This window comes from Ranitomeya variabilis, chromosome 8 (genome assembly GCF_051348905.1).
Source record: "Ranitomeya variabilis isolate aRanVar5 chromosome 8, aRanVar5.hap1, whole genome shotgun sequence".
In the NCBI taxonomy this organism is placed as follows: Eukaryota; Metazoa; Chordata; class Amphibia; order Anura; family Dendrobatidae; genus Ranitomeya; species Ranitomeya variabilis.
The window spans coordinates 57,080,892-57,097,097 of NC_135239.1; the positions used below are offsets into that span (position 1 = coordinate 57,080,892).

The 16,206-nt window shown below is 42.7% G+C and overlaps 1 protein-coding gene across 7 annotated transcripts in view; it reads left to right on the forward strand.

Moving 5' to 3' along the window:
• The window catches only part of ZNF644 (zinc finger protein 644), a 99,379-nt gene that overhangs the window by 38,384 nt on the left and 44,789 nt on the right, over nt 1-16,206 (forward strand). For all 7 annotated transcript variants that reach the window (XM_077276434.1, XM_077276437.1, XM_077276439.1 and 4 more), the window contains exon 2: nt 14,482-14,530. The gene's annotated coding sequence lies outside the window, so the exon portion shown is untranslated. The remainder of the gene's footprint in view (nt 1-14,481; nt 14,531-16,206) is intronic.

Sequence of the window (16,206 nt, forward strand, 5' to 3'; positions counted from 1 at the left end):
GTGCACATCCCCTTAAGGTTTTTGCACCAAAATGCAGCAATACCTGACACCTGTGTTTTTTCCTGCATTTTTGCACTTACCTATTACTTTCTATGGGTGAAAAAACGCTGAAAGAAGTGACATGCTGCAGTTTTTAAAAATGCATCAGTTTTCCAAATCAGTAGGAGAAAAAAAACGTGTTGTGTGCATGAGATTTCTGAAATTTCATAGCTTTTGCTGGTACTGTAAAACCCAGCTTAAAATTTGGATAAAAAAGCAAAAACGCAAAACATGTGAACATAGCCTTACACTGCTAAAACTACATTTCCCAGCAGCACCTTGCTTCTCCTCAGTGCTGCAGATCCCTCGCTCCCTCTCCTTTGATGACTCAGCTGCATCCATCACAGATATTTAGCTTATATATGTGTATAATTCACCTATGTTTCTATTTACGGTATTTTCCTGTACACATCTCTGCCAACCCAATGTTACTTTTTGCCATTTACATCAGCATCGCTGCTTATGTGGTTTTACATAATTGCGCTGTAAGGCTATGCTCACACACAACTTTTATTTTAGGCATTTTCTCGAATGGGTCCGCTCAAAAAAAACAAAAAAAAACTAAACCCGCCAAAAAAGACCTCAGAAAACAGGTGAAAACTACATGGTGTACATATATATTCAGGCTTTTCGGAGACGTAACCACTTCAACTTTCCAAAAAATGCCAAACGGTTAACAGAAGTGACCTGACCATTCTTCTTCTGGTGTTTTTCATTAGGATAAAGCTCTATACTCTTTACCACAGAATTCAGTGGGAAGACTAGATAGACGCCCATGTGTTTTGTAAGCGTTTCCACTCTAAAAAAGAAAAAAAAAAGTCCCAAAAACCAGGCTAAAAATTAGCTTAAAAAAAAATCTCCAAAAATGTTAACATAAAATGCCAATAAAAACGTTAAAACACTTCAGGAATCATTTACAAAACCGCATGAAGTTGGAAAGGAAACTTTGTTGTGTTTGCTTTCCTTTAAAAGCAGGTGGTGTGAGCATACACTTAGCTGGTTTCCAGCAGAGCTCAGTTGCCCTGCACTCCTCCACAGCAGAGCTCACACAAGCCAAGTTCAGCTGTGTTTGTTGCCTGCATCAATTTTGCCAATTTCTGAGTTTAAGGCCGGCCTCACACTTGGCGTAAGACAATACGCCACGTATTATACGTCCGTACTACGGCCGTAATACAGAGAAATGTTCCCAAAATATTGATCCGTAGTCAGGGTGTTTCAGCGTATTTTGCGCATGGCATCCTCCGTATGTAATCCGTATGGCATCCGTACTGCGAGATTTTCGCGCAGGCTTGCAAAACCGACATCTAATGGATTTATGTGCTCAAATGTTCGGGAAAACATATATACAGTATATATATATATATATATATATATATATATATATATATATATATATATATATATATATATATATATGTCATTGAGACACATATATATATATTCTGTATTTAGATTTCATTCAGCGCGATATCTGTGAACAGCCGGTAATTCAATTGCCGGCTTTTCATTTCTCCTGCACAAACCCGACATGATATGAGACATGGTTTACATACAGTAAACCATCTCATATCCCACTTTTTTTTGCATATTCCACACTACTAATGTTAGTAGTGTGTATGTGCCAAATTTCAGCGCTGTAGCTGCTGAAATAAAGGGTTAAATGGCGGAAAAAATTGGCGTGGGCTCCCGCGCAATTTTCTCCGCCAGAATGGTAAAGCCAGTGACTGAGGGCAGATATTAATAGCCAGGAGAGGGTCCATGGTTATTGGCCCCCCCGTGGCTAAAAACATCTGCCCCCAGCCACCCCAGAAAAGGCACATCTGGAAGATGCGCCTATTCTGGCACTTGGCCACTCTCTTCCCACTCCCTATAGCGGTGGGATATGGGGTAATGAAGGGTTAATGCCACCTTGCTATTGGAAGGTGACATTAAGCCAGATTAATAATGGAGAGGCGTCAATTATGACACCTATCCATTATTAATCCAATTGTTGGAAAGGGTTAAAAAACACACACACATGATTTAAAAGTATTTTAATGAAATAAACAGCGGTTGTTGTAATAATTTATTGCTCTCTCATTCCATTTTCAGACCCTCGCTTGGCAAAACAATAAACGCACAAGATACATACCTTCTGGTGAACCGTCTCGTCCCACGAAGTAATCCATCTGAAGGGGTTAACTAATATTACAGGCACAGCTGCGATAATCCACTCGCTCGTGCCTGTAATCCCCGGGTGCTGAAAGGAAAGCAGTGATCTATACTTACATTGAGTCGCGGTGATGCGCCCCTGCTGGATGTTCTCATGAACTGCAGCCTGGGAACTTTTTCCCACGCTCCAGGTCATATGAGGACATCCACCAGGGGGCGCATCACCGCGACTGAAGGAAATGTAGGTCAATGACCTATAGTTACCTTCAGTCGCGGTGATGCGCCCCCTGGTGGATGTCCTCATATGACCTGGAGCATGGGAAAAAGTTCCCAGGCTGCAGTTCATGAGAACATCCAGCAGGGGCGCATCACCGCGACTCAATGTAAGTATAGATCACTGCTTTCCTTTCAGCACCCGGGGATTACAGGCACGAGCGAGTGGTTTATCGCAGCTCTGCCTGTAATATTAGTTAACCCCTTCAGATGGATTACTTCGTGGGACGTGACAGTTCATCAGAGAGGGTATGTATCTTGTGTGTTTATTGTTTTGCCAAGCGAGGGTCTGAAAATGGAATGAGAGAGCAATAAATTATTACAACAACCGCTGTGTTTATTTCATTAAAATACTTTTAAATCATGTGTGTGTGTGTTTTTTAACCCTTTCCAACAATTGGATTAATAATGGATAGGTGTCATAATTGATGCCTCTCCATTATTAATCTGGCTTAATGTCACCTTCCAATAGCAAGGTGGCATTAACCCTTCATTACCCCATATCCCACCGCTACAGGGAGTGGGAAGAGAGTGGCCAAGTGCCAGAATTGGCGCATCTTCCAGATGTGCCTTTTCTGGGGTGCCTGGGGGCAGATGTTTTTAGCCACGGGGGGGCCAATAACCATGGACCCTCTCCTGGCTATTAATATCTGCCCTCAGTCACTGGCTTTACCACTCTGGCGGAGAAAATTGCGCGGGAGCCCACGCCAATTGTTTCCGCCATTTAACCCTTTATTTCAGCAGCTACAGCGCTGAAATTTTGCACATACACACTACTATCATTAGTAGTGTGGAATATGCAAAAAAAAGGGGATATGAGATGGTTTACTGTATGTAAACCATGTCTCATATCCTGTCGGGTTTGTGCAGGAGAAATGAAAAGCCGGCAATTGAATTACCGACTTTTCACTAACAGCGCTGCGTATTTCTCGCAAGTCACACTGCAGGTCCGTGTGGAATCCGTATTTTTCTCGCCCCCATAGACTTTCATTAGCGATTTTTTTGCGCAATACGCTGACAAACGCAGCATGCTGCGATTTTGTACGGCCGTAGAAAGCCGTATAATACTGAACCGTAATATACGGCTAATAGGAGCAGCCCCATTGAGAATAATTGTGCCGTTTATTTTGCGAGTTTTACGGACGTAATTTCTGCGCTCTTACGTCCGTAAAACTCGCTAGTGTGAGGCCGGCCTAAGACGACCCCTTTAAAAAGAGCTGTTAACGACATAAAAAAACAAAGATAAAAAAGTAGCAAATTATGCAGTCAATAAGGTGTCATCAATAATTTTTTATGCCAGTTTTCTGTAGCAGGTGCTAAGTCCCCAAAGTATCAGTGTGCTGTCAGTAAGGCTACTTTCACACTAGCGTCGTACGACGAATTGCGTCGTTGCGACGTACCGACACAAGCAGTGAAAGCGCCGCACAACGGGGGCAGCGGATGCTGTTTTTCAACGCATCTGCTGCCCCATTGTGATGTGCGGGGAGGCGGGGGCGTCGGAAAAGACGGTCTCGACGCACCAAAAAACGTTACATGCAACGTTTTTTCGTGGCGACGCAACCGTCGCACGACGGTTGCGACATGTGGCAATGCGTCGCACTGCGTCGCTAATGCAAGTCTATGGAGAAAAAAGCATCTGCAAGCACTTTTGCAGGATGCGTTTTTTCTACAAAACGACGCATAGCGACGTGCAGTGCATGACGCTAGTGTGAAAAAAGCCTAAAAAAAACCCATTGACTGCATGCATACGACAAATGGTGGGCTTACCCTACTGCCATGGTCACCTATCGGCGCACTGCCATCGCATATGAGCGGATAAATCGTGTCTTCAATGCCTTTGTCAATTATTGACAATGGAGGGGTTAAACAACAGCAATCGGCGCAAGCTCCAGTTGCTCCTATTACACAGGTCTACAAAAACAAAAATGTTTTTTTCAGGTGCCAAGGTTTTTTGAATGCATTTAGTGTATTTTGAAGGTGCTGAATTAAAAAATCTCATTACTTTTTCTGAATTGTTTTTTTGTTTTTGACATACGGTCATTCAACCATAAAAATAATGCATTCCCCCAATGCTACTTGTGTGTGATAACAAATGCAATAGCGTTTGGTCTGTCTTTTGTCTTTGTAGCAGTGTCTTGGGCAGTGAAATATTCCATATAATTATTTCGTATTTCAATCTGTAAGCGTACAAAGCAATAAAAGCGACTTTTTGAAGGCAGAATTCTGCTATAATGAATTATTACCGTAAATATCTCAGAAACTAGATCGAATCTGGCAAAAACAAATTCATATTCTTAATTCGCACCATAAACTTAATATAAAACCATTCAGACATCGTTGGCGCCAAAATGGCTGTATACCAGTGTTATCTGTGGGTGTCGACTATGTAACACGGCCTACTCCGTACACCTGCACCCGACCTAGGACGTACTGTTTCGTCCTATGTCAGGAAGGAGTTCCCAACATGAAGTCATCAACTATCCAAGATAGGTCATACCTTGCAGTTTGATTGGGTCTAACCACTGAGACCCTCTGCGATTCTGATAATGGTGCACTGGAATAGAGCGATGGCAGCCCATGTAAAGGCAGAGTCTGTCAGAGGCCGCACAGTCCAGGCTGCTGCCACACTGGGCTTTTAGGGTTCATGTACTTGTCGAGCTTTTACCTTTGTTCATACTTATAGACTCCAGTTCTCGCCATTCATGCATATGACCTTTGCTGTTACCAGTGGACTAGAAAACTCACATTGGCTCCGTGTGTGGACTGATTGGCTCATCTGTGTGACCCTGGTTGTACAGGGTGGGCCATTTATCTGGATAAACCTAACTAAAATGGGAATGGTTGGTGATATCAACTTCCTGTTTGTGGCACATTAGTATATGGGAGGGGGAAAACTTTTCAAGATGGGTGGTGACCATGGCGGCCATTTTGAAGTTGGCCATTTTGGATCCAACTTTATAAATGGCCTACCCAGGTGTATTCATATAAATGGCCCACCCTGTATATGCATAGTGAATGTACTTGATAGGGTGTCGGCGTGCTATGTACTATTATGCACATACATCTATCTTACATTACAGTCCTATCCACATACAATTCAACTTTTTGCAGCACCAGGTTGGCTTAATGTTAGCCCTTAGTTTAGAAGTTATGGAGATATACAAGGGCTTGTCACTAAATTAGAATATCATCAAAAAGTTAATTTATTTCAGTTCTTTAATACAGAAAGTGAAACTCATATATTATATAGAGTCATTGCAAACAGGGTGATCTATTTCAAGTGTTTATTTCTGTTAATGTTGATGATTATGGCTTACAGCCAATGAAAACCCAAAAGTCATTATCTCAGTAAATTAGAATACTTTTTAACACCAGCTGAAAAATGATTTTAAAATCAGAAATGTTGGTCTACTGTAATGTATGTTCAGTAAATGCACTCAGTACTTGGCCGAGGCTCCTTTTGCATCAATTACTGCATCAATGTGGTGTGGCATGGAGGCGATCAGCCTGTGGCACTGCTGAGGTGTTATGGAAGCCCAGGTTGCTTTGATAGCAGCCTCCAGCTCATCAGCATTGTTGGGTCTGGTATCTTTCATCTTCCTGATAATACTCCATAGATTCTCTGTGGGGTTAACTGGCAGTGTGGACAGGTGCCAAGTCCTGCTGGAGAATGACATTTTCATCTCCAAAAATCTTGTTGACAGAGGGAAAAATTTAAGTGCTCTAAAATTTCCTGGTAGAAGGCTTCTCTGACTTTGCTCTTGATAAAACACAGTGGACCTACACCAGCAGATGACATGGCTCCCCAAACCATCCTTGATTGTGGAAACTTCACACTAGACCTCCAGTAGCTTGGATTGTGGCCTCTCCACTCTTCCTCCAGACTCTGGGACCTTTATTTCCAAATGAAATGCAAAATTTACTTTCATCTGAAAACAATACCTTGGACCACTGAGCAACAGTGTAGTTCTTTTTCTCCTTGGCCCAGGTAGGACTCTACTGGCGTTGTCTATTGATCATGAGTGCCATAACACAAGGAATGTGACACTTGTAGCCCGTGGCCTGGATACGTCTGTGTGTGGTGGCTCTTGAAGCAATGAGTCTAGCAGCAGTCCACTCCTTGTGAATCTCCTGCAAATTTTTGAATGGCCTTTTCTTAACAATCCTTTCAAGGCTGCGGTTATCCCGGTTGCTTGTGCACCTTTTTCTGCCACACTTTTTTCTTCCACTCAACTGTACATTAATATGCTTGGATACAGCCAGCTTCTTTAGCAATGACTTTTTGTGGACTGTCAGTGACTGCCTTCTGGACATCTGTCAAGTCCGCAGTCTTCCCCATGATTGTGGAGCCTACTGAAACAGACTAAGGGACCTTTTTTAAACACCTAGGAAGCCTTTGCAGGTGTTTTTTGTTAATTATTCTAATTTACTGAGATAATGACTTTTGGGTTTTCATTGGCTGTAAGCCATAATCATCAACATTAACAGAAATAAACACTTGGAATAGATCACTCTATTTGTAATGACTGTATATAATATGAGTTTCACTTTTTGTATTGCAGAACTGAAATAAATTACCTTTTTGATGATTTTCTATTTTAGTGAGACACAATTGTATGTATATAGTGTTTACTGCGCATCTATGGGTCTAATAGTATGCCAACTTAACAGGAAAATTGACTAACAAGAATATCTTCAAGCTTCTCTTAAATCGCAATCATGATTTGTTTCTAAGCAACCGTTCCCTCACATGATGGTATTGCACAGCACGATTGCATTGTGTCAGACCTGTTGTAAGTAACGTACGATGGATGTTCAGATCTCGTTTGTACTTTCTGCTTTCTACGGTCAAGATTTTACTTATTGAATTATATATTGATCTATTGATGTAAACGCTTTCCTTTGGACCCGCTGTGAAATAGCCATGCTTGGGAATATTGAGCCCTTGTTTTTATATCCAAGACTGGCCATTAATTACTTATGTTAATGTTTGTTTATTGGAAAATCTAACCGTGTAATGCCATGTACTAACCTGGTGGTACTACCCATACAGCCTGCTTCCATGCGCTTCTTAAGGGCATACAGTGGGGGAAATAAGTACTTGATCCCTTGCTGATTTTGTAAGTTTGCCCACTGACCGACATGAACAGTCTATAATTTTAAGGGTAGGTTAATTTTAACATTGAGAGATAGAATATCAAAAATAAAATCCAGAAAGTCACATTGTATAAATTATATAAATGTATTTGCATTTTGCAGTGAGACATAAGTGTTTGATCCCTCTGGCAAACAAGACTCAATACTTTGTGGCAAAACCCTTGTTGGCAGGCACAGCAGTCAGACGCTTTTTGTAGTTGATGATGAGGTTTGCGCACATGTCAGGAGGAATTTTGGTCCACTCCTCTTTGCAGATCATTTCTAAATCGTTAAGATTTTGAGGCTGTCGCTTGGCAACTCGGAGCTTCAACTCCCTCCATAAGTTTTCTATGAGATTAAAGGGAAGGTGCCACCAGTTTTCTTGTAGTTTGTTTTTTTGTGAAATTAAGCTTAAAATAGTAAATAAAATGTATTAATGCAATGTTTGCACTGTTTGCAAACATTTCTATATGAAAAATATTATATATTTTCTTACAAATATATATATTGACCACTAGGGGGAGCATTTTCCGTTTTAGACCTCAAGCAGCTATAGTGAGACTTACCAGCTTTACTGATAGCTGGAAAATCTGGGCAGTAACTGCTGACATCACCATTTCCCTCCCTTTTGGGTGGTCTAATATCCCTGGGGAAGAATGAAGAGCAGCATCACAGGGCAGAGCCATTTTGTGTGTGACTGCCCTGTGATCTGCTATCACCAGCAGTTACTGCATCAGAAGCACAGTTAGTTTATGTGGTGTGTATGGAGCAGCATTGTCTGTGCAGAGCTGTCTGTGACTCATCCCTCAGTAAGATAAGAAGGAGCTCCAGGTCTGCAGTGAATGGCCAGGCATTGTGGAGGGAGGGGAGAGATACATTGTATGGCACAGAGAGGTGTCAGATGTCACCTCTCCCTGCAGGCTGGGAATGCAGCTTAATGGAGTGAATGGAGCTCCTGTGATAGAGAGTAAGTGGAGCTCCGCAGAGAGCACTGGGCTATAATAAAATGGCTGCTAGTCACACCTACAGCAGTGAGTTGTGCAGCCCACAGAGGCGTGCCCAGCTCACTGCTAACACCTCTCCAATGCTATAGATAGGGTCAGCGCCGGTCTATTATCTCCTATGTCCATGGGGTGCTGTAAAATGACACTGTTAGTGCCCTGCTACTGCTGCAAAACCAAGATGTCAGCCCCCAGTTCCTTCTTTAAACACATATAACACACGAAATCTGTTTCACATGCATTTAAAACTTGGTTATAGCAGCATGTTATGCTACATTACAGTGATTTATTAATGATCTACAAACGCGGTACCTTACCTTTAAGGTCTGGAGACTGGCTAGGCCACTCCATGACCTTAATGTGCTTCAGTGACCTACTGAAGGTCCCTAGGTATGCCATCTTTCCAGGGCTTTATTCACCCTAATCCCTATGGACATCCCGCTGCAAAAAAAACCTGGAGCAAAAAGTTTCAAACTTGTTACAAAAATGCCAGCACTTGAGTGCTGCCTTTGACTTTTCGTTTAGTAGTTACATTGTTGGTATCTCCACCTCCTACTGTTTCTTGGACTTGTCACATCTTTGCAGGATAACATGCTGGAAGGGCCTTGATCGAAATGGTTATTTCAGTTTGCTTTAACTTCTTGTTGGACTTTTTCGAGTACTGATCATCTGAGCGAAGGAATATCTCACCCTGTGAAGACACCTCAATATAAAATCCAGATGTTTAGATTCTTTCCGGGGCTTCTTTCTATACTTGGTCCTCACCACTCATCCCATGCCTAATAAGGTTGGTCCTTTCTCCTTCATATCAACAGCACTGAGTTCATAGAGCGAGCATCAACTGTACATATAGTACATGCGATCACAGAAGCAATACATGGCCCCAATCTACTTGCTTTCATTTTTTTTATGTTATCAAATGAATTACAGACAGTCCCTGTGTTGCAAGCTAGATAGGTTCTTCTGGTTTGTTTGTATGCAAGTTAGAACAAGTATAGGGCCACAAAATATATATATATTTACCAATACTTGCTTCATCGCTCACCTCTTCGGCTGCTTGCTGCCCACTGGTCCTCTCCACCATCTCACGCCACATTTCAGTCGCTCGTCCTGACGTTACAGCCTTACAACATGCAATGACCTCCGGGCCGTGTATGTGACCAGAAGTGCTGTCCGATAGTGAAGAGGCTGGAGATGCGGCGCGCAATGGGGAAAATAAGAGAACCAGACACCAAGCAATAGGGTGGCCGATGAGGTGAGTATTAGTTTTTTCTTTGTTTTGTTTTTATGTTTTACTTTCATAACTACATAAGTGCTTCATAGTCGTACGTAAGTCTTACGTTCATAATTCTGAGATGTTCCTAACTCGGGGACTGCATGTATTCCCCTCTAGAGGACCCCGTACAGATTAAAGTCAGCAGGACATGTTGAACTCCTAATATTTATAGGTGCCGCCAGACTGTCACCTGACGGATGAGGTAGAGCGAGTTGGATCGAGCTTGTTGATTTACAGCACTCCATGTTTTTGTTTTACCTGGCAATGTCACCTGCAGTCTTATCAGCGGCTTACTGCCGATATAGAGGATTGTGCATGTGCATAGGGTGCTCAGATGAAGGCTGGACTGCTATATCAGGTGTACGATGAGCACCTTTAGGGTGGAAATGCTGCCAAAGTGCTGGCTATCAGAGATCCAGTGATCTATTAATTCATGGATTTCATATGGCCAGGCTTATGCTAAAACTGTGTATTTTGGGCGAATGTTTTGGTAATGTGTATTGGCCAAGCCTTATCTCTCTTTATATTAAAGGGACCTGTCAGGCGATTCATTCTGCCCAAACCGTCAGCAGCATGAATCGCTGCCTGGCTGCTGCACAATTGCAGTCGGGTACATTATTTTCTGAAACCCTACTCGGGATAGAAGAGGGGCTCAGACTTTCACACTTCTGCTCAGTGGCCTGCAGAGTCTTTTTTGAGCCAATAGGTAGGGGTCCGGGTCCTGACACAACCCCACTATCTCCTGCATGTTATAGGAAGGTATTAGACATTAAATACCAATATAAAACAAAAGATTGGTTTGTTTGAGTTATAATGAGCAGCTCTGTCGTGATTTTTTCATTTTGATTTTCATTCAGGACAATTTATACTGTGGCAAGGTAGACATCTGCATACGCTCTAAATTACAGGTGACTGAGTCCAGTGATATTGGCAAGTTTAAAGGGAATCTGTCAGCAGGTTCTTGCTACCTAATCTGACAGCAGCAGGATGTAGGGGCAGAGACACTGATTCCAGCGATGTGCCGCTTAGTTTTCTGGGTGCAGCAGTTCTGACACAATCGGAGTTCGTAGATGTATTGTGTAGCAGAGCTGGGAAAGCTGCCCCCGCCCACACCACACTCTATATGTACATTGTCTATAGACAGTAAGGTGCTGTCAGAGGAGGTGGCATGGACAGATGGCAGCTAGTCACAGCAATGATAATGTCCTGGTGATAAAACTTTCACTGACAGTAAAAAACAGCATACATCATAAGTGACACATCGCTGAAATCCGTGTTTTTGTGTATTAACCCCTAACTCATCCTGTCCTGAGATTACATAGAAAAACCTACTGACAGATTCTCCTTAAATGGCCATCTAATAATTATTGGGGTCTCCTGCCTTTACTTTGATAGATGGGTGACAGGAGGGTCAGAACTCCCCAGTATCTTTTTAAGGAAAAAAAAAAAAGCTGTTGAATACAGTCTTGTGTACCCCTAAATGATGCCATTTTAAAGTAAACTTGTCGTCGTGGTTTAATCATATAAACACCGTGCTTGAATGAGTGCCAGTGGTCTCAGACTGGTCCAGGTATAGGGCAGCCTGGGATTAAGCTTTATTTTTATAGCCTGTGATTGGCTGCTGCGGGCAGGTGACTTCAGCAGCATGTCATCAGAAAAACATCTGATTATTCACTGCTCAAGTCAGCTGACCTCTGCAGCTAATCACAGGCCGCAGCGATCCTGCTGCTGGTGGATCGGTGACCTCTCCTCTTCATTTGTCGGCACAGACTACTGACCAACCTGTGCTGGATGCAGGTGAGCAAGCACCAATTAGTTTGTTATTTTTTACAGATCCTAGCCTCTAGGAACGTTTTCTTTTCATCTGGGGAACCTCTTTAAACTGTAAAGGGGTTGTCCCATCTGAGACGCTCCTGGCACATCCCCAGGATACGTCTTAAGTGTACAATAGACGCAGTCCCACCTCTGATACCTGTAAGGCTGGGGGTCACACTTGGCGTAAGACAATACGCCACGTATTATACGTCTGTACTACGGCCGTAATACGGAGAAATGTTCCCAAAATATTGATCCGTAGTCAGGGTGTGTCAGCGTATTTTGCGCATGGCATCCTCCGTATGTAATCCGTATGGCATCCGTACTGCGAGATTTTCGCGCAGGCTTGCAAAACCGACATCTAATGGATTTATGTGCTCAGATGTTCGGGAAAACATATATACAGTATATATATATATATATATATATATATATATATATATATATATATATATATATATATATATATATATATATATATGTAATATGTCATTGAGACACATATATATATATATATTCTGTATTTAGATTTCATTCAGCGCGATATATGTGAACTGCCGGTAATTCAATTGCCGGCTTTTCATTTCTCCTGCACAAACCCGACAGGATATGAGACATGGTTTACATATAGTAAACCATCTCGTATCCCCATTTTTTTTGCATATTCCACACTACTAATGTTACTAGTGTGTATGTGCAAAATTTCAGCGCTGTAGCTGCTAAAATAAAGGGTTAAATGGCGGAAAAAATTGGCGTGGGCTCCCGCGCAATTTTCTCCGCCAGAGTGGTAAAGCCAGTGACTGAGGGCAGATATTAATAGCCAGGAGAGGGTCCATGGTTATTGCCCCCCCCCCGTGGCTAAAAACATCTGCCCCCAGCCACCCCAGAAAAGGCACATCTGGAAGATGCGTCTGTTCTGGCACTTGGCCACTCTCTTCCCACTCCCTGTAGCGGTGGGATATGGGGTAATGAAGCGTTAATGCCACCTTGCTATTGTAAGGTGACATTAAGCCAGATTAATAATGGAGAAGCGTCAATTATGACACCTATCCATTATTAATCCAATTGTTTGAAAGGGTTAAAACACACACACACATGATTTAAAAGTATTTTAATGAAATAAACACAGCGGTTGTTTTAATAATTTATTGCTCTCTCAATCCATTTGCAGACCCTTGCTTGGCAAAATAATAAACGCACAAGATACATATCCTCTGTTGAACCGTCACGTCCCACGAGGTAATCCATCTGAAGGGGTTAAAATATTTTACAGGCAGGAGCCCTGCTAATGCAGCTGTGCTTGTGCTTGTAATTCCACGGCGAATGAAGGAAATGTAGGTCATTGACCTACATTTCCTTCAGTCGCGGTGATGCGCCCCCTGGTGGATGTCCTCATATGACCTGGAGCGTGGGAAAAAGTTCCCAGGCTGCAGTTCATGAGAACATCCAGCAGGGGCGCATCACCGCGACTCAATGTAAGTACAGATCCAGCTTTCCTTTCAGCACCCGGGGATTACAGGCACGAGCGAGTGGTTTATCGCAGCTCGTGCCTGTAATATTAGTTAACCCCTTCAGATGGATTACCTCGTTGGACATGATAGGACATCAGAAGGTATGTATCTTGTGCGTTTATTATTTTGCCAAGCGAGGGCCTGCAAATGGATTGAGAGAGCAATAAATTATTAAAACAACCGCTGTGTTTATTTCATTAAAATACTTTTAAATCGTGTGTGTGTGTGTGTTTTAACCCTTTCAAACAATTGGATTAATAATGGATAGGTGTCATCATTGACGCCTCTCCATTATTAATCTGGCTTAATGTCCCCTTACAATAGCAAGGTGGCATTAACCCTTCATTACCCCATATCCCACCGCTACAGGGAGTGGGAAGAGAGTGGCCAAGTGCCAGAATAGGCGCATCTTCCAGATGTGCCTTTTCTGGGGTGGCTGGGGGCAGATGTTTTTAGCCACGGGGGGGCCAATAACCATGGACCCTCTCCTGGCTATTAATATCTGCCCTCAGTCACTGGCTTTACCATTCTGGCGGAGAAAATTGCGCGGGAGCCCACGCCAATTTTTTCCGCCATTTAACCCTTTATTTTAGCAGCTACAGCGCTGAAATTTTGCACATACACACTACTAACATTAGTAGTGTGGAATATGCAAAAAAAATGGGGATATGAGATGGTTTACTGTATGTAAACCATGTCTCATATCCTGTTGGGTTTGTGCAGGAGAAATGAAAAGCCGGCAATTGAATTACCGACTTTTCACTAACACCGCTGCGTATTTCTCGCAAGTCACACTGCTGGTCCGTGTGGAATCCGTATTTTTCTTGCCCCCATAGACTTTCATTGGCGTTTTTTTTTGCGCAATACGCTGACAAACGCAGCATGCTGCGATTTTCTACGCCCGTACAACGCCGTATATTACGGATCCGTAATATACGCCTGATAGGACTAGACCCATTGAGAATCATTGTGCCGTATGTAATGCGAGTTTTACGGACGTAGTTTCTGTGCTCTTACGTCCGTAAAACACGCATGTGTGACCCCGGCCTAAGAGTGACCGGGCATGCAACGCTTTCTCCATTTATTCCTATGAGAGCTCTGAGACTGCCAAGCACCGATCAGCTCTATCATTTCTATATAATTATGTATTTGGTTGTGTTTCTTATCTTTATATGCTGCTCAGTCAAGTAAGTAAATCTTTGCTACGAGAGGGCCAGATCTTTTTTTTTTTTATATGGACACTACTTAATATTGCTGTTTTTTTTTGTTTTGTTTTCAGGTTCTGTGAGCAGCCATCTGAATTTGGTTGACTTCAAAAGTAAACCATTGTAAGTAAAGTTTATTCAGAATTTGCCTTTGCAACATATTTTACAGTTTAAAGGGAGTCGGTCAGGTGTGAAATCTGCATCATCCACTTTGGGAGTAAGAGATGACAAAAGGAACCCGTCATACTTCCTGAGAGCCCAGAATCCATACAGATCCAGCTTAATCTTACAGTAGACATCCATGGCAAGAGAAAAAGGCCCGTGTTGCAATGTACATTTTTTAAATTATGTAATATTTTGGACCAGTCCTCATCATAATTGGCAGAACGCAGTCACTCATTGTTTTAGGGAGCTTCCTGGGACTGGAGGTGTACAAGAAGCTTGTCACCTTCCTGAACATGAATACTGATTTCGCAGATATCCATGACCATAAGTGTACGATAGGGGAAGTATGGAATGCCATTTAATTTACAACCCTGGATAGGTTCATCTCCTTGTTCTGCAAAAGCTGTAGGCAGTATCTCTCACCCTCTTCCTTCAGACAACTAAAATTCCACTGTATGTAGTTGCTGTCAAACCCTCTAATCAGCTATGACACACAGCTTTTTTTTTCTAAGTATCAATGGCGTGCACCACAATGCATCGTACTTTAGACCAGAGGTGCACAACCTGCAGCCTGGGATACATGCTGCCTGTAATACCAGTCTGTGCTCCCCTCCCAGCCATGTCTTTGTGCGGTATCATAAGGTATGGTGATCGGTGCAATCATCATATGGTTATATGGACTCCTTTTTTCTTAAGTGCCAAATAGATGGAGCGATGAACCTTCTTTGTATACAATAGTGGAATGTTTAGTACCGTTGATATACAGCTCTGGCAAAAACTAAGAGACCACTGCAAAATGTTCAGCTTGTCTGATTTTTCTCTTTATAGGTATATTAGATGGTGGCCCGATTCTAACGCATCGGGTATTCTAGAATATGTATGTCGTTTATTTATGAAGATTTCAGAATAATGCAATGAATACACAGGATTCGGCCGGACGTGACCAATTAGCGAAGTGTGGTTCAAATCCTGCGCCAATTCGCGGCCGGACTGCATCTGTCGCTGATTGTTCGCGGCCGGACGCGACCAATCAGTGAAGCCAGGGCCGGCTCCAGGTTTTTGAGGGCCCCGGGCGAAAGAGTCTCGCAGCCCATGTAGCATATAACACAGCCCACGTAGTATATAGCGCAGCCACGTAGTATATAACACAGCCACGTAGTATATAACACAGCCACGTAGTATATAACACAGCCACGTAGTATATAGCACAGCCACGTAGTATATAGCACAGCCCACGTAGTATATAGCACAGCCCATGTAGTATATAGCACAGGCACGTAGTATATAGCACAGGCACGTAGTATATAGCACAGGCACGTAGTATATAGCACAGCCACGTAGTATATAGCACAGCCCACGTAGTATATTGCACAGCCCACGTAGTATATTGCACAGCCACGTAGTGTATTGCACAGCCACGTAGTTTATTGCACAGCCACGTAGTATATTGCACAGCCACATAGTATATTGCACAGCCCACATAGTATATAGCACAGCCCATGTAGTATATTGCACAGCCACATATTATATAGCACAGCCCACGTAGTAAATAGCACAGGCCACGCAGTATATAACACAGCCCACGCAGTATATAGCACAGCCACGTAGTATATAGCACAGCCACGTAGTATATA